Source organism: Stenella coeruleoalba, assembly GCF_951394435.1.
Source record: "Stenella coeruleoalba genome assembly, chromosome: 13".
Classification (NCBI taxonomy): Eukaryota; Metazoa; Chordata; class Mammalia; order Artiodactyla; family Delphinidae; genus Stenella; species Stenella coeruleoalba.
Genome location: NC_137159.1, coordinates 4,452,557 through 4,469,947, shown reverse-complemented (window position 1 = coordinate 4,469,947; position 17,391 = coordinate 4,452,557).

Sequence of the window (17,391 nt, the reverse complement as noted above, 5' to 3'; positions counted from 1 at the left end):
GGTTTTCAAATTCCAAAGTGCGTCCTTGTCTTTCAGTAAAAGTCACAGAATCTGTTTTGCTGCTAATATATTGTTAGTAACCTCAAACTGTAAGGTAAAATAAGATGACCCATCACATTTTATTTTTGTAGTAATTTTCTCATCTCTGACTCAGTACATTTTCAAATGCAGTAGCTTTTTTAAAACCTAACCATAGCATGAAATAGAGTATTTCAATTTCTTAAAATAGTCAGATTCATTTAGTAGAAAGTTCTGTCAGTTTAAAAGATATTAGAAATGCAATTTGAGAAATATTAGAAAATGCAAAATATACACACGCACATTTCTATCTGCCTGTATATGTGTGTATATATATATATATATATATATATATATATATATATATATATATGGGGAAGTTTTGGTTTTTATTTAGTTGCCAAACCAGAATAATGATGCTGGAATCTGCCATTCATTTTACATTGACAAAGTATTGTCTCCAGCAGAACTTCTCAAGGTTCTAGGATAACCATTCCTTTGATTTAGTCTACGCTCTGTGTCATAGAACACACAACAACAAATCTTCCTCTTCCCTCAAATCCTAACTTCTAGGAATATTTATATGTCGATGCCAACGATAAAACAGTCTCTCAACTTTCTCTTCGTACTTAGAATAATTAAGGCAAAAACAAACGGCGGCTATGTAAAAGTGAGTCAATAACCAGCCATCTTTAGAAGTGACACTTCAGTTTGCATTTTATTTTCACTTTATTTGTGAGCAAATTTTTAATTTCTAGGAAGATGTTTATGTATGTTGGAGATTTAAACTTACCAAAAAATTTCACAACAGCTAATTGTTGCTTTTAAGTGGTTAATAATAACCTTTGTTTCCCTGAGAGCATTATTTTGTTTGGCTTTTTCAACAAATAGAGAAATGACATTTGGTTAGGTAAGTTTGAAATCAAAGAATTCCACATAAGGGCCAACTTACTGCTAACGCCTGCATTAATTTAAGGTCTAGTTTCTTGCTTAGTCTGAATCTTTCTCATTACCTCATTACTTAATCTAACAATGGCACCTTGCCAGAAAGGACCCCCTCCTCCAAAAAGGACATCCTTCGATATTCATGTAAAACAACAGAATGTATTACAAGTTAGATATTCACAAGGAAACTTCACCAAAGGAGGAGAAACAGCACGCATCTGGCCCTGGGAGCTGTTCTTTCAAAGGTTATCGGCAATTATTGCTTTCAAAGCCTGGTTTTCACTGCATTTCAGATGCCAGTATATACTTCATACAGTATTAATAAAGGGTTACACAAGAATTAATGAAAAGGTTTCATGTTCACATATAATAAATAAGTACCTAATTAAAGACATGGTTAAGCCAGAAGCCCAGATATTGTCTTTTATATTAATATCTATTATACTTCTTTAGCATTTACTGTGAACCTCTTCAGCTGACGGATGCCTGAAGGGACAGCTAACAAATCGCTCAGCTGGTGGCTGGCACTGGTCTTGAAGAAAGCAAGGAAGGAACACTTTGCAGGCTTTCAGAGTCTCTCCACCAGCTGTCACCAGCCATGGGTGCTGAAAAGATCCTGTCACTTCATCCAAAGGGATTTACTTGGTCAGAAGGAAAATTTAAATACAAAGCATGCAGCTAAGAAGCTAGTGAAAGGGATTATAAGCATACAAGAGCACATGTGTATACGACACTAATACATCTTTAGGAAATTTCAGATCCCCAAAGCCAGGATTACTGCCAGGGCAGGGTGGCAGACAAGGCAGGGACCTTTACCACCAGAGTTATTATCTTCCGACCATTCAATTCAACTTTATAGGTCTTTCATCAAGACCATTAAAAAGAAAAGAGCAGAAAAGAAAAACTCCCATCCCTTCAATGGAGAGCTAAGAAAACACATTCAGGTTCTAATATTGTTGGGGATCACCTGCATGCAAAATACCCTGTTGCCTTGTGTACATGGTCTGATTTCCCTGCCCTTGTAAGCATTTAACAATGCCATGCATCTGGTTGTTAAGGATGGTAAAGCCAAATCAAAGCATGAGACATCTTGGATACATTAATCTGCTCGACAAGAGATGCAGGGGCACATTTGTAATGAGAGAGGATGTGGCTGAACTGTCCATGGCCAGGATGCTTGCGGAAGTGGAGGTGGGAGGCTGGCCCCCTTGCAGCATGGCAAAGGTCATGTTCCTGCCATTTGTGATGGAGTCAGGGAAAGAAGCCTACCGACCTGGCTAAAGAAAAGGTCATTTTATTTAAGGGAGAAAAGGGCACACAGTTCATAGGTGGGCATACATCATAAAAAATGCATATTTCCTTATCCTGATTGGCAAGACAGTCATATCCAATTCCCAATAGCAGTGCATGGCTTGGCCAGCGTCTCCCCTTCAGAGGAAACTCACACAAACTCTGGACCATCCTGTCTGCTCCGGGAAAGTAGAGGAGGGAGGTGAGGCAGAGGCGGGAGTATGAGGTTGCATCTGGGCCCCATGGCAGTGGAGGCTGTCACCCAAGGTGTGGCTTGTGTGCTTAAGGCTGGTTTGGTCTCAAGACATAAGGTCAAAGGAGTTTGAAGGGTGTCAGGTGCAGAGGAGAAGATAACATAGCAGCCGTGCCAGAAGTGATGGAAAATGGAACACGAGAAAGGCTTTCGCAGGTGGCAAGAACATTCCCGCTCCCAAAAGGAGTAGACTGAGAAAAGAGAAGACCCGAGGGAAAATTGCTTCATGCAGATACTAGGAGAAATTTGTCAGAAGCTCTGATGAGGAACACTTGTGCAAAGGAACTAGCAGGGCAGAAGTGCAGCACGAGTTGACGAGTCTGCCTTTAGATGTCACTACAATCTCACGCCTGCACTTCCTGAATTCCCATGAAGGATTAGAATAGTTCGACTCCAGCCCGTCTGTATCCACGGTTCCAGGAGATGCTGTATATTATCATCTAAATTTCTTCACAGAGGCCATCACGCGGTGGTCCCAGCAAAGCTGATTAGGGAAGCAGCTTGACTGTGCCGTAGCCTTTCTGCCTGCCCCAAGCTGCCTTCCACAGGCAACCTTATTCACTGTGGAGACAGGCTTGGGGCACGACTGTAACACAACATATGCAAATGAGAAGCGCCCTCCCCCAACTCCAGGGGATGGTGGGAACATGGAACAGCCTCCCTGCGCCCAGAGCCATCAGTACTCCCTTCCTTTCTCTGAGTGGCTTCATTCTAACACACTCTGAAAACTCACATCTCTTATTTAGGAGTATGGCTTTTGTTCTGTTTGGTTTGTGCTTTTATCCCAGATAAGAGGATACATGTGCATATATATCTATAATCTCTCTCTCTATATATACATATATATATATATATATATATATATATATATATATATATATTTCCAGACAACACAATTAAGAAACAATATAGTAGCATTTTAATATGCCTACAAATCCAAATGGGTACCATTTCTCAAGTTCACAGCAAGTTTCTTAGGAAAAAAATAGGCCCACAGAAATTTGACCAGGTTCCTTTTCACTCCTTAAAGCAGGCATTTCCTTCTGTGGCAAAGCGACGCTCAGGTTTAGTTCCTTTTTCCGTAGGGAGGCATGGCAAACGCTTGTGATTTAAGAGCCGCGTAGCCAAGAAAGTCCAACTAACTATTAGACCAAAACTAACTCTGATAACTGGCATCAAATCTAGGAACGTCTTAGACGAATCAAATATCCAGTGAAAACATTACCAAATGCTGCCTAGCAGCAGCTGCCTATACATTTCTAATCAGCATTCATTTCCTGTCCTTAAAACAAACAGAAAACAGATTTCTCCGTTTTCCCGAAAATCAATCTTTTGCAGTATCTGTCAGTTGCTTTCTCCCAATTAGTATTCTACATTCATTTATTTTCGTTGTAAGTTAATTTTTTTAACATACCTCGGCACACGCGTTTCCTTCAATGCCTGCAAATGAAATGACAGCCTTACACGGTACTCTTTAAGGCCGCCCAACTTGTAACTTTGTTAATGAATTGAGATGAATCAAAGACACCTTATTAATTATTGCTTGCCTGGTAGGTAAAGCTTTGGCTTTTCACCTCACTGGCCCAGAGAACGAGATTGCCTTTGGCCATGTCCAAGGGGCTCATTAAGGCATCTCTGGGGAACGGGAAGAAATTGTTAGTGAGAAGCAATGGTCAGTGCCTCTCCCAGAGACCCAGAAGGGAAGGATGCCCTCGTCATGGAAAGCTAACAAGGCTGCGTGTACTACACCTGTAATCAGACTGGCCTGGAAATGCCAGGAGACCACTGTGCTCTCTTTGTGATTTGGGAAGTTATCTGAAAATGCTGAATCCAATCCGTAATTGATGTGCACACACAATTATAATCCTCCAGGTAGCTAAGAAATGTGTTGCAGTTGCAAGCCCCAAGGAGTGGTAAACTTTAACATGCGTGGCATAAACTAAGATACTTGATATAATAGAAGAGGAAACTATTTTGTTTCCGGCACTGGCAGCAGGAAGGTAACTGAATATCTGTCTGTTTTTCTTAATGAGCATAATTAGGTACAGCTTTTTGACAGCTCGTAGACTGGGGTCTAGGCATTATTGTGAGAAATGCATTTCAAATATTGTACATAGTTCTATATTTACGTAATTTCTATTGTACACAGGGTGGAAAGGTCTCCTCTAAGTGAGATGAGCCATTAGACACGGGCGTCCAATTGAAATAGGGCCGTGTGTGCTCCTGCCTGCAAGTTGGAAAAGATTGGGGGTTGGGAATTCTGGCAATGGACTCACAATCACTAGCTACTTTATTCACTCACTCATTGTATTAAAAATATTTGTTAAACTTTCAAAATGGCAGGTCCCCCAAGATGGTGCTGTAATGAGGTGGCAAGTCCATGAGTTGAGGTGTTGGGTCCACCTACGCAGTCAGTCAACAGCGTGTATTGATTGCTCACTGTGGGCTGAAGTTTGGGCTGGTCCAACCTGCTTGTGCAGCGTGAATTGGTATTGGATGTCAATGAAGAGGAAGCTCTGAAATGTCACAGGTACATTTTGCTGGGACTGCCGCTCTCCTGAGAATCTTTCTGAACACAACAGACAGAGACACTAGAAAAGAGAAGACGTGGCTGCCTGTGCATGCTGTTATGTATATAAATTTTCCTCAAGGCGAAGCCTCCAAAATGTCTTTCTCAAGGTCAGTGGAGAATACATACTCTGAAAGGTGGTGATGCTCAGAGACGTGGTGTCTAGCAGGGCAGGCTAGAAGAGTTCCTGGGTTTTTTCAGCCCAGACTGGGATTGGCTATTGATTTTCAAACTTTCCTTGTCATTATAATGAGAGAAAAATACAGCATAGTTGTAGTTTGAAAACATAGGAACCCAAGATTTTCTCATTATTAAGGCATATCCTTAAATATTTACATATTTGGTTAAATTAAAAGTGTATGTATTTGTCTTGGAAGTTGAGTTCAAAATGAAAACAATACTCTTCAGAGGTCTAAAACAATCCCACCAGGCAATAAATGCCAAGAAAAAGTTTTTAACTTCTCTCCATAAATATTGCTTAGCATTTGAAATTAACACCTAACCATATTAACTTAGAAAAAAGTATACAAAGTTAGAATGTATAGCATAGGTGTATTTATAAAACATCTAGATCTGCCAGGTCATTTAAAAAATCCTGAGTTTAGAACTTCTAAGGAAGCCACCGCCCCAAAAACCAAACAAACAAAAAAACCTGAGGAGAGTTAATTTGATTTTTGTTTTTCAAAAATATCTGAGCCTATGCACAAACTGTAATGGTGATAGTTGAAATCTAGCCACACTTTTCTACTAAAATATGTAGGTCTCATCCATCAGTCTGACAAACAGTAAGACAATACAATAATTTAACATGAGGTTTAGAAGTATAAAAATATTTGAGATAGGGCTTCTTCCATACAAAATCAAAATATGGAATTCACATGCTTGAGTTAACTTCTGGTTAATATACAATTCATATAAAATGAAATTCAGGCCACTTTTTAGAAATTTGCATACAGCATTCATCCTCAGAGTGGTGGATTTTTAAAAAAAAGAGGTATGCTATATTTCAAGGAGCCCTTTTGACGTATTTTATTTCTAATTACCCTTCCCCATGGAATTTTATTAGCAAAGATGTAATATGTATCTGTTGATACACTGCGACCCTTCAGAGAACCACAAAGTATTACAATATCTAAGATTTTCTTTCAGCCCCCAGGAATCAGTTTCACCCCCTTGGGGGCGGTATTGCCCCTGTTGAGAATAGATGGCCCTCGTTAATTCTTATTTCTAGACAGGGTACGGATACGATTTCTCTTTTTCTTCTTATCAATACATCATGGCTAAGAGATAAGCAGAGAAACTTTTGAAGACGTCTTTGAAGGTCTCAGGAGGGAGGGTGGCATAGAGGAAGAAGAGAAATCCGTTTTGCAATCGTTTATGTTCATTTTGCACGTGCTGTCCGGCTCGATTTACACAGCATCCCGTGTACACGGCCCCTGCGTTGCAGTACAGTGTAGACCCAGCAGCCCGAATACACAGCCGCCCACCCACTCCTTCCCGCGGCCAGGGGACCCGCCACACTGCGCTCCAGCCCGTGGTCCCTGTTCCGAAGACGAAGCCGAGCAGGTGAGGAACCTAGCGAGCGCTTTTGATGTTGCCAGCTCCCATTTGCCACCCAACTTTTTTCCCTTCCAAAACCTCTTAGCCAACTTCAAAGGCCTCCTTGCTTCTTGCCTTAATCCAGTGCACTGAGACCTCTAGTTCAAAGAACTTTCCTTAAACCCTCTTCTTAAACTGCAACCCAAACTTTTTTTTTTTTTCTTTCCTTTCCACAAAGTAGCAATTACAGCTCGGTTGCGTGGCGATGGGGCTCGGCCGATCCGCTCCTGCTATTAATTAATCTCACAAAGGGGGCTCATTTCCTGGCATTCAAATTGACAAGAGAGCAGAGAACAGAAAACCCTTTCAAGCAGTTCCTGCTCACCGAGGGGAAGAGGTATCAGAGGAGAGACCCCGCGGTATCTGAGGTGGAGGGCGCATTTGATACTCCCTGTACATTCTGCTGATTGAATGATTTTTGTTCACGGAGAGCTCTTTACTAATCTTTTACCTGCAAAGGCTTACACACAAGGCGGTGCGGCACGCATGGAGCTGAATTTTGACGGGGGGCGAGATTTCCAGGAGCCGCTTTCGGGTCTCAGCCCAGCCGAATGCATCTCCTTGTGCATTACACTTCATTTTAAACAGAAAGTGTTCACTTGCCTCGCACAGAAAAGCCCTTGGAAGAGGAGGAGATGAAGAGAGGCCAGAAAGCAGCCTAACAGACAAGAGATTAAAGCTTTTTATTCAGTATCTCTTTCGTATTCAAATGGTGCTAAGGGTTCTGTGAAAGTTAGAAGCGAGCAGCATGTTCAGGAGGGCTTCTAAAGTGTGTACATGGATTTCCTGGGAATAGAAAAGGAAGCCACAGCCCGGGTAATGAAAGAAAGATAAGATGTCCTATATAAAACAACTCAAGAGTGATTCAATTACTTCAGCAAACCATCAAGGCCAGCTTTGAAGATTTGAGAAAACATTGTAAAAATTTAACAAAAAACTCCTGTTGAAGATTTTGTACCAGTAAATGTTTGTATACTCCGTGAATCGCTTAAGCCGTGTTCTCCCTACATGAATATTGTTTACTTCTTCCCTTTGGGGGTGGAGGGAACCAATGCATTTTGATGGGACCAGCTATAGAAAAGGAAGGTCTTCTATCAAAAATAAATAAATAAATAAATACGAAAGAAAGAAAGAAAGAAATCTTTTGGAGTCAGAGCTTCAAAACACCCAGGTGTCTTTGATTAAAAGAAAATATGCTTGTGAATCTGAGGTCCCTCAGCGCAGTTTTGGTTAACACTGGGTGGTTGTGTTTTAACACAGATTTAATGCACACAATGAAACCAAATGTTGTCAGTGAAAGTCCTTAATAGAGAAAAGGACTTTTTTTTTTTAATATATCTGTGTTTGTAAGGTTGAAAATACTTTTGTTAAAGGAAAGCAAAAGCCTTCTACTTGTGTAATGAACAAGATAAGAAGCAGCCTTAAATACTGTTCAGAAATCAAGCCAAGTGTTATGGCCTCCAAAATTCTTCAAAGCCAGGTCACAAACCCAGGTCACACTGAGCCTGGCGTTCTAGTCCAGTTCAGAGCATGGTTGGACTTTCTAAGCAAGAAGTCTTCAAAAAGACCCCCTTCCTTTTGTTAGAGTGAACTGTTGCCTCATTTGCTCTTCACCTCTCTGGGATCTCATCTGTCTTGTGATACTGAATCAACTTTGGACCTCTTCAGGATTTCCTTCCTTCGTTCTTTTTTCCTGCATATATCTTGACTGTTCTTCTTATCACCAATCAGAAATGCAATGAAACTTCAGTTCATGGAAAATTCTTTTAAAGCATTTTCAAAAAGCATTCTAAAGAACTTAAAAAGTACATAATGTACCCCCTTCTTGGAGTTTTGTCTGAAAAAAAGAGGAGAAATAAGCTTGAATGCCGATCTCCATATGCAGTTCAAAGAGACTAATACAGAAATTCCAATTGTTTTGATCAAAGGCTTTTTTTTTAAAAGGTGAATTAAAAATTGTCTCAGAACAGTTCTAGGACGTTTTTGGTTCCATTAGGGCAGGGATTTTGACTCTGGTCAAATGCAGCAAACCTTGTGCAATTGAAGTTATAATTGCAGAACCATATGCAAAGTCAAGTTCATGCAGTGTAGGCATGAACAAATTCAAGTTTTATGTTTTGTACAACTGGGATTAATTTTTTAAAAATCTTATCCAAATAGATAAAAATCTTACCCAGTGTCTATAAAAGTGGTCTATATTTAGCTTTATGTCTTTAACCAAAAAAAAAAAAAAAATGCCTTTCACAAAAGCACAGCCAAATTGGTCACTGACTGTTAACTTAAAAAATAAAGGTAGCAAATTTAATTTAAAAAGGAAAACAGTAGCTTTATGATAAAGATACCTTTGAGTAACTGGAAACCTTGGAAACCAGGAAGTCCCTCTGGCCCATGACCCCGGCTGAGTCCTACATTGCATCTAAGTCACCGGAGTGGGAACAGGTGGTGGTCTGCAGGTGGCAAGGGGCACACAGGTCCCCTGCACGGATCTCAGGGCTTGTTCTGCTATGGTTAGACTACGGCTTCACTCCTGCGATTGTGTTTCCCCCGCAGAAACCTTAGACTTCCCAAGTCCTCAGAGCCACCTTTGAGGGATGGTTCTGAAGGCAGCTGCAAAGGATGCTGGATGTGGGGACAGCAGACAGAACACTTAGAACCTCGTGTTATTGAGACCGTTTTCTGGACACATAGAAAGGGCGCACACTTCACAGAGAGCTGTTTCCAATGTCCTAGAAGTGTGTGTCTGGGTTTACAAAGGGAGGTGTAGTAAGAGGAGAGGTAGATCTGGAATCAGAGGCAGGGAGGTAGGAAAGAGAGTCACAGAGATTAAAAAGAGAGAGCAGAAACAGAAGGAATGACACGATTTTTTCTCTGCCATTCGTAGCTCTTTGCTTAGACTCGGTCTCCTCTCCAAGACAGGAACCCCTGTACCGATTCCTTTGTCAGCACCCACCTCGCCATTAACTAGTGTTCCTAGGGAAGCACGGAGGATTTGTCCAAAAAAAAAAAAAAATTCTAAGCAGCACTCAATAAAGAACACACAGGGTTGAAAATACACTTTTTGATGATGATAATTATATATCAAAATGTTTCAGAAAAAAATTGGCTGCAGAGTGTTTTATTTTTCTACAATCATCATAGGGCTGTAAAGCCAAGGAGTTTGAAATGTGAACCCTTCCTGGCAACTTTAATACACGAACCACAAAGGTGCGTTACTGTGAATACACGTTGTGAATGTGTTCACAACATCCAGGCTGAAGAAGCACATCCCATCTGCCAGTCTCCATGATCAATACGCATGAATGCTGGAGGATCAAATCTACAGCAGTATTCAGTATCCAATATGTAGGGGACTAAAATGCTAGGAATAACTGGGCTGTAGTTCCCATCCCAGCACTGCTGTAGCCAGAGGAGATAATAATCCAAAAGTAACCTGAGAAGATAGGGTAATATATTTTCCCTCTGAGAAATCAAGCTGTAATTAGATTGGGCAATGAATTAAGGAATTCACAGAATCTTGTGTGCAACAATAAAATAAAATCAGGCTTAAATATTACTTATCATAGGCCCATCTTTTAGCTTCTGCATTTAGAGAAAAAGCCCAGGCTTAGAGAACATGAATAATAGTGCTCCCAGGTACAGTATCTCTGGACCTGGAGTTCTTAAAAAAAGGTCCTTTCCCTTGCTGGGAAATATACCCACCTATTTTTTTTTTTGTACTGCTTAATTTTCTGCAGTACGGAAATTCTTACTCTCTGTCTCTCTTGCTGTTTCACCATCTCTCTCTCTGTATTTCTGTCTCTGTCTCCCCCCCAAACACACACACGTCTGAGGACGAAACTATGCAGTACAGGTATTTTGCCCATTTAGTTATTTTCATGTTCCTCCTAATTAGACTTAAGTGTACCCAAATCTGTCCATGTATTATTAATAGAACCGAAAGAGTAGTGATATTTCATATTTAAACCTGTAGGGCATTTCCCCACAGAGATGGAAGGATTTAGATTTGAAAGGCCTTTACCCTATGACTGAACAAATAAGTGATATCCTGAGTTCATTTTTCAAGGAGATATCTAACTTCATTGTCTGTGAGGCCGGTTTCATGAACTAAATTGGCACCAGACTCTGACGTTTGAATCTTTAGAATATGCAATCCCAAATTTTTCAAAGTAAGGTGTATGCTTCAATCAATTAACCTAAAATATAGTACAAATTCTCAATTATTCTCAGATTAGCATGAATATGTTATAAAGAAGAAGATAAACATTAAAAAGAGACTACAATAGAAATTTTTCTTCTGAAACTAAAAATAATTAAATTTTATTCCTTTCTTAAATAAGCAGCTATTAGAATTGTATAAACTCTTCTGTGGAGATGTTAAAGCAATCTCCATGCCTCTGAGTGGGAAGTAAAGAAAAAGAACAGTACTAAGGCATTCTAATGGATACCATGAGATCTTCAGATCACAGGGGTACAATCTTGCGCATGTTAGTAAAGCCTTAGTGTTTAAAAGACAAAAACACAGTATTCAAATTCGTTAAAATAAGACTTGCTCTAAGGGATCCTAATTTCTTTAGGACTTCCAAAATGAGTTTTCTTAAGGGAACCTAAGTCCTTTCCAATTGTTACAAGAGCAGAATCATTTCTGATTTCTGTAGCAACTGTCTTGAAGGTTTTATGCTTAATTTATTGAGAAGGCTTGAGGCAGCTTGATTGCATCCTCATAAGCTTGGCGTGAATTCCATTTTTATTGAGCAGTCTTGTTGAAAAGTCTCTAAAACACATGTCAACACATCCAGTAATATGACGGGAGATTTGTCCTTTCTACTGTTAACCTGAGAGTAAGGCTGGAGGGAAAATGTCTCATTGAAATACAGTCATAGTGTGAAACCCCCAGGAAAGTGAACTCACACCTGAGTGAGCATTTGCCATCCAAGGCACTAGCAGCCCTTCCGCCACCATTTCCTCTACAATGTCCTCTGTCCATTGATTTCCTGCAGCAGACAAGAATGCCAGATGGAACAAACGCTCAATAATAACTTAAAATCTAAATTGTCTCAGCTAATGTGACTGAGTTGTCAAGTGAGGTTAACATTGTTTTAGTTTTATTTATTTTATTTTTTTTAACATCTCTATTGGACTATCTTTGCTTTACGATATTGGTTAGTTTCTGCTGTATAACAAAGTGAATCAGCTACACATATACATACATTCCCATATCTCCTCCCTCTTGCGTCTCCCTCCCACCCTCCCTATCCCACCTCTCTAGGTCATCACAAAGCACTGAGCTGATCTCCCTGTGCTATGCGGCTGCTTCCCACTATATAAAAGCTATCTATTTTACATTTTGTAGTGTATATATGTCCATGCTACTCTCTCACTTCGTCCCAGCTTACCCTTCCCCCACCCCGTGTCCTCAAGCCCACTGTCTACATCTGAATCTTTATTCCTGTCCTGCCCCTAGGTTCATGAGAGCCATTTTTTTTTTTTTTAGATTCCATATATGTGTGTTAGCATACGGTATTTAATTTTCTCTTTTGACTTACTTCGCTCTGTAAAACAGACTCTAGGTCCAACCACCTCACTACAAATAACTCAATTTCATTTCTTTAGTTGATTTACAATATTGTGTTAGTTCCTGGTGTACAGCAAAGTGATTCAGATATATATGTATATATATAAATATATATATATGTATGTATACTTTTTTATAGTCTTCTCCATTATAGTTTACTACAAGCTATTGAATATCATTCCCTGTTCTGTACAGTAGGACTGTGTCATTTAATTTTATATATAGTAGTGTGTATCTGCTCTCCCAAGTTCCTAATTTATCCCTCCACCCAACGTTTTATTTCATCTCCTTTCCAGGTGGCTTCACTAGTTTGTTCAAGGAGATACCGATTGAGGAAGTAATGGGAAGAACTCATTCATTCTTTATCACTTCACCTGGCTATGGAAGCTCTTCATGGCTAAAGCATTGTTCTTTGCCGAGGACACAGTCTTCTGAAAGAGTGCACATCTTGGTTTTAATCTGGGAGACTCTGGAACTTCATTTCAGACCACAGTGCTTTCTACCATACAGGTAACTCACACAAGGGATCGATGTTTGAAGCAAGGTAAAAATAAGAACACCGCATTTCTCACACGTACAAAACTGCAGAGAGGAATTTTTATTCCATGTGAAGGATGGTAACTTGACACCAACTTCCTAAAGCAATGGTAGTCTTAAGCACGGGTACATACAGAAAATATCCATGAATCTAAGCCTACCCCTGAGATTTGGCATGGGTGAGTCACTTGTATACTCAAACAAATGTGTTCAGAAATCTGATTTTCCATTTAGGCAGGAGAGTGACTGAACTCAGAAATCCATGTTAGATCTGTCAGCATATCCTTATCATATACAAGAATAAAGTTAGTACACTCATATCACAAGGAGTGCCTTAGCCTCTGGCATTTGCAGTAGAGTTGTGATTCTGTAGGGGTAACAAAAGAAACTATTAAATAAAATGTTCTGTAACATTTTATAATGGTTTTATGTAGACCAGGATTTACTTAGATCAGTTAGAAAAATGAAAATTTAATAATGTAAAATTTAAAATATACACTTTAAAAGCATTTTTGCCATGATTTATTAGAAGAAAGCAAAAAGGCTGCTTAATAGAATCTTTACCTTTTTATTGAGTCTTATCATAGTATAGACACAGAGTTTATAGACAGAGTCTTTTGCATTTAAATATGTCCAAGAAGACATAATAATCAGAATGATTAAGACCATATTAACAATGTAAAAGTCTATTTTTTATATACTAAATCTGGTTCCTCTGAATGGTATAAAACTGTTCATAAGGAACCAAGTTTGTTATTTGTTTTTTTAAATTTTTCAAACTTAAATACATTTAAATTAATGATATTGTTTATAACGATATCTTTGTTAGGCATAGACACCTCATGTTATCGTTTCCTATTTTATGAGAGATATTAGCAAATTATGAGATGGGGATTTTTCAAGTCAAATTTTTCATGGAATTCCAGCCACCATTTTAGAAATGTCACTCTGTCTGGACTGATGTTCAGTTTCCACATTGATACAGATAATGCTCGTTCAGTTAAAGTTAATTCAAAAGTTTGAAAGGGGAGATATTTCAAAGTGCTTGCAAAATAAAACTGGGGGAAAAAAGCAAATGTTAAATTATTCAATAAATTAGTAAAAAGTATCACTATGGAAACCCCTCTTCCTCTGTGTTCCTCCCACATGGTTGCCTTCTGAACACCTCCGCCGTGTGCTGTGAGTTTAAGGTGTGGGGTGGGGTGGTCCAAGGGCCTCTGGGTTTTAATTTGTTTCTGCATCATCTCTTTTCTTCCACAATGTGTCCCGTTGATGCCAAATCCGGCCTCTGGACCCTGACACCGAATTAAATCTCGGACACAGAGTTTTGGGGGGAAGTAGAAAAGAATAGTTCTATTGCTTTGCCAGGCAAAGGGGGTCACAGTGGACTAATTGCCCTCCAAACTGTGTGTCCCCACCTGGAGGGGGTCGTGAGGAGTTTTATAGCGATGGTTCAAAGGGGTGTGGTCAGCTCATGGACGTTCTTCTGATTGGTTGGTGGTAAGGTCATTGGGAGTCGGCATCATCAACCTTCCGGTTCCAACAGGTCTTCGGTCTCCATGCTTGTGGGCAGAAGCCAGTTAACTTCTCCCACCTGGAGGGGGTTTCAGTATCTGCAAAACAGCTCAAAGATGTTGTTGTGTGCATCCCTTGACGGGGAACCAGGACTCTGCCCCAAGGCTGCGCTATTGTTTCCTGACTGCTCCTCCCTGGTCTCTGCATCCCCTTCTTTCCCTGATTAGCATCTGTTTGAACCTGTCTGTTGGAACTCAGGGAAAGTCGTGGAGCCTGAATGAAGTATTGCCTGTAATCAAGAAACGGGGGACACGGAAAGGCTTTCATGCCCAGGAGCCCCACAGGGTCCTGCTCTTTTTCACTGTCAGTGTGGGAAGCCCTCCAATCCTCTTCTGATGGTGTATAAGAGTTATATGTGGATTGAAAATTTACTCTAGCTCCAGAAGAGGCATTGGTACTTTAATATAGTTCCATTTAATTTTCGTTCTATGGTTGTGTTTGGTGGTTAAGGGATACCAAACAGGTGCTATTTTACTACTGGTTCACTGCCTTTAGTGCTGTTATTTACTGCTTGGGAAACATGCTTTTGTCACCTATATGTGTGTTGGGGAAAAATGGCTGCTCTTTCAAGGAATTGTGATCTATGCAGACAGTATATGTTCCTTAGCTTGGTAAACCACAGCATTTATTTTCTGGCAACTTAAGTTATTTGTTTTGGGAGAAAATATGTATTGACTGAAACATTTGAACATGTTCACTAATAAGGGGAGCTCAGTCATGATGTGGATAATTATCAGATGTGCTGGCTTGAGGAGGGACCATAAGAGGAAGGAAAAGTACAGATGGGAAGAGAGAGGGAAGACCAGAGTCAGGAGGAAGTAAATGGGTGGAAGTGATTTAACCTCAGGAACAAGCATGGTCTGGGGCTGACACCAGAGATGGGTCATATCTCCTTGGAAGGATTGCCTTTGTTCGGACATAGCACTCAAGCCTGTCATCCAGGGAAGGCAGAGTAAGATTCAGGGTGGAGGCCGTTCTGGTCTCTGAATCAGCCAGGCTGCCTGCTTATGGGGGTTCAGAGGGCTACATGGGCACACGTGCGCCACTAACTCAACTCCCTCAATCCCCCCGTGCGGATGCTTGTCTCTTACTCCTTTTGTCTAAAGAACCCAATTTTTAATGTTTATGTTTGGACAATATGCAAAATACATTATTTCTAAAGTTAGAATAGTTTATCTTGTAGTATTTGTAAGGCATAATTTATAGTTTACTCAAAATTTTCAATTTACTTGATGGGTCATATCCTACTGACAAAGGAGAGGTGATGAAATACTCTCAGAAAATGAAGATGAGCAAAGATGTGGGGAGTCTATTGGTCAAGAAAGGTCCAAGAGCAGAACTAGCTGGGGCTGAGGACAGAGGTAGTGATGGACACAGGCAGGGAAGAATTCAAACCAGCCCATCATTACCAAGTGAAAACCAAGTAAAGCACATCAAACCTTCTTTTCGTTAAGTTGTGTATATCAGATAAATCTGCTGGTTGATTAGACCAATTCCCAATTTCCTATTGCAACAATGCTTAAGTGGGCTAACTCAAACAAAACATTTTGTCTTCTAAACTTGGAACTTCTTTATACTTTCTGGTAATTTTGTAATGTATGTTTTCTTTCTCAAATATCATGATTCTCATCTAATTTAGCAAGTAACCATCTCTTCTTTGATTTGTGAGAAACAGCTTTCTAAAAGTAGTACTGACACCCTTTAAACCCTAATAAGTTAATGCTCCAGGAAAGCAAGCAGCCAATTCCATCTTTTTGTGAAGAGGAGGCATAGTTTTGGTAAAAAATCATCAATGAATAACATTACATTACAGAAAAAGTCTTGGAAACAATTACAGAAATGCATAAGCATAGCCTACATAGGAAGAAGGATTACTCCTCTAGCTTAAAAAGTATAAGATTTTGATTATAAGATTTAAAATTATCTTGCACTCTTTTTTGTTTTCTAGAAATATGTCACACTATTTAAATGATCCATTTTAGTCTTGAAATTTGACATTGTTTGCCAATAAAAATTTTATTAAGATATTTGTATGTAGATAATTCAAATTGTACTTCCTTAAGTATATTAGGGATCCCAAAGTCTTTATGCAGGGAGGCAAAGCATTTTTCAAGATAATTAATTTTGGAGTTTACATGTATTATTTTTTACATTTCAATAAGTTGCATATTATTATGAGATCAGCAAAGTTCCAGATGGAAGTGTGTGTGAACATTGTTGAAAGTGGAATATTGTGTGCTTTTCCAATGGACTTCAGTTATCGAAACACCTGTACTTTATAAATTTGTGCTGACCTACTGTGAAACTATGTTGTGTTGAATAGGCCTTATATTTTCTCATTTCTCTTCTGTGGGTGAGGTGATCTACTTGCTATCAACTGTGGGTATAGTTGTTTGTATTGAAGAAAATAAACCATATGAAGCTGTTTTGAATATTTTATATTCTTCATCTCACAATATACATCCTTACTTAAATATGTTCTGTAATTTACACTTATTAATTCCATAATTTTTAGATCTAAAGTCATGCCAAAAATTTACAAAAAGACAAATATTTCTATTCTCATAGGGTTAGAAATTAAAAACCTTTATTTGGAAATAGTCAAAGATTAATGTCAACGAAGTCCAAATGCTTCTGTCATTTTTGATTCACATTTCTGTTTGAGAGGGGGAAATCTATGATGTCATATGCTAACGCACATATATGGAATCTAAAAAAATGGTACTGATGGACCTAGTGGTAGGGCAGGAATAAAGACGCAGACGTAGAGAATGGACTTGAGGACGCAGGTCGGGAAGGGGAAGCTGGGACAAAGTGAGAGAGTAGCATTGACATATATACACTACCAAATGTAAAATAGATATAGCTAGTGGGAAGCAGCTGTATCGCACAGGGAGATCAACTTGATGCTTTGTGACAACCTAGAGGGGTGGTATAGGGAGCGTGGAAGGGAGGCTCAAGATGGAGGGGATATGGGGATATACGTATACATATAGCTGATTCATTTTGTTGTACAGCAGAAACTAACACAAC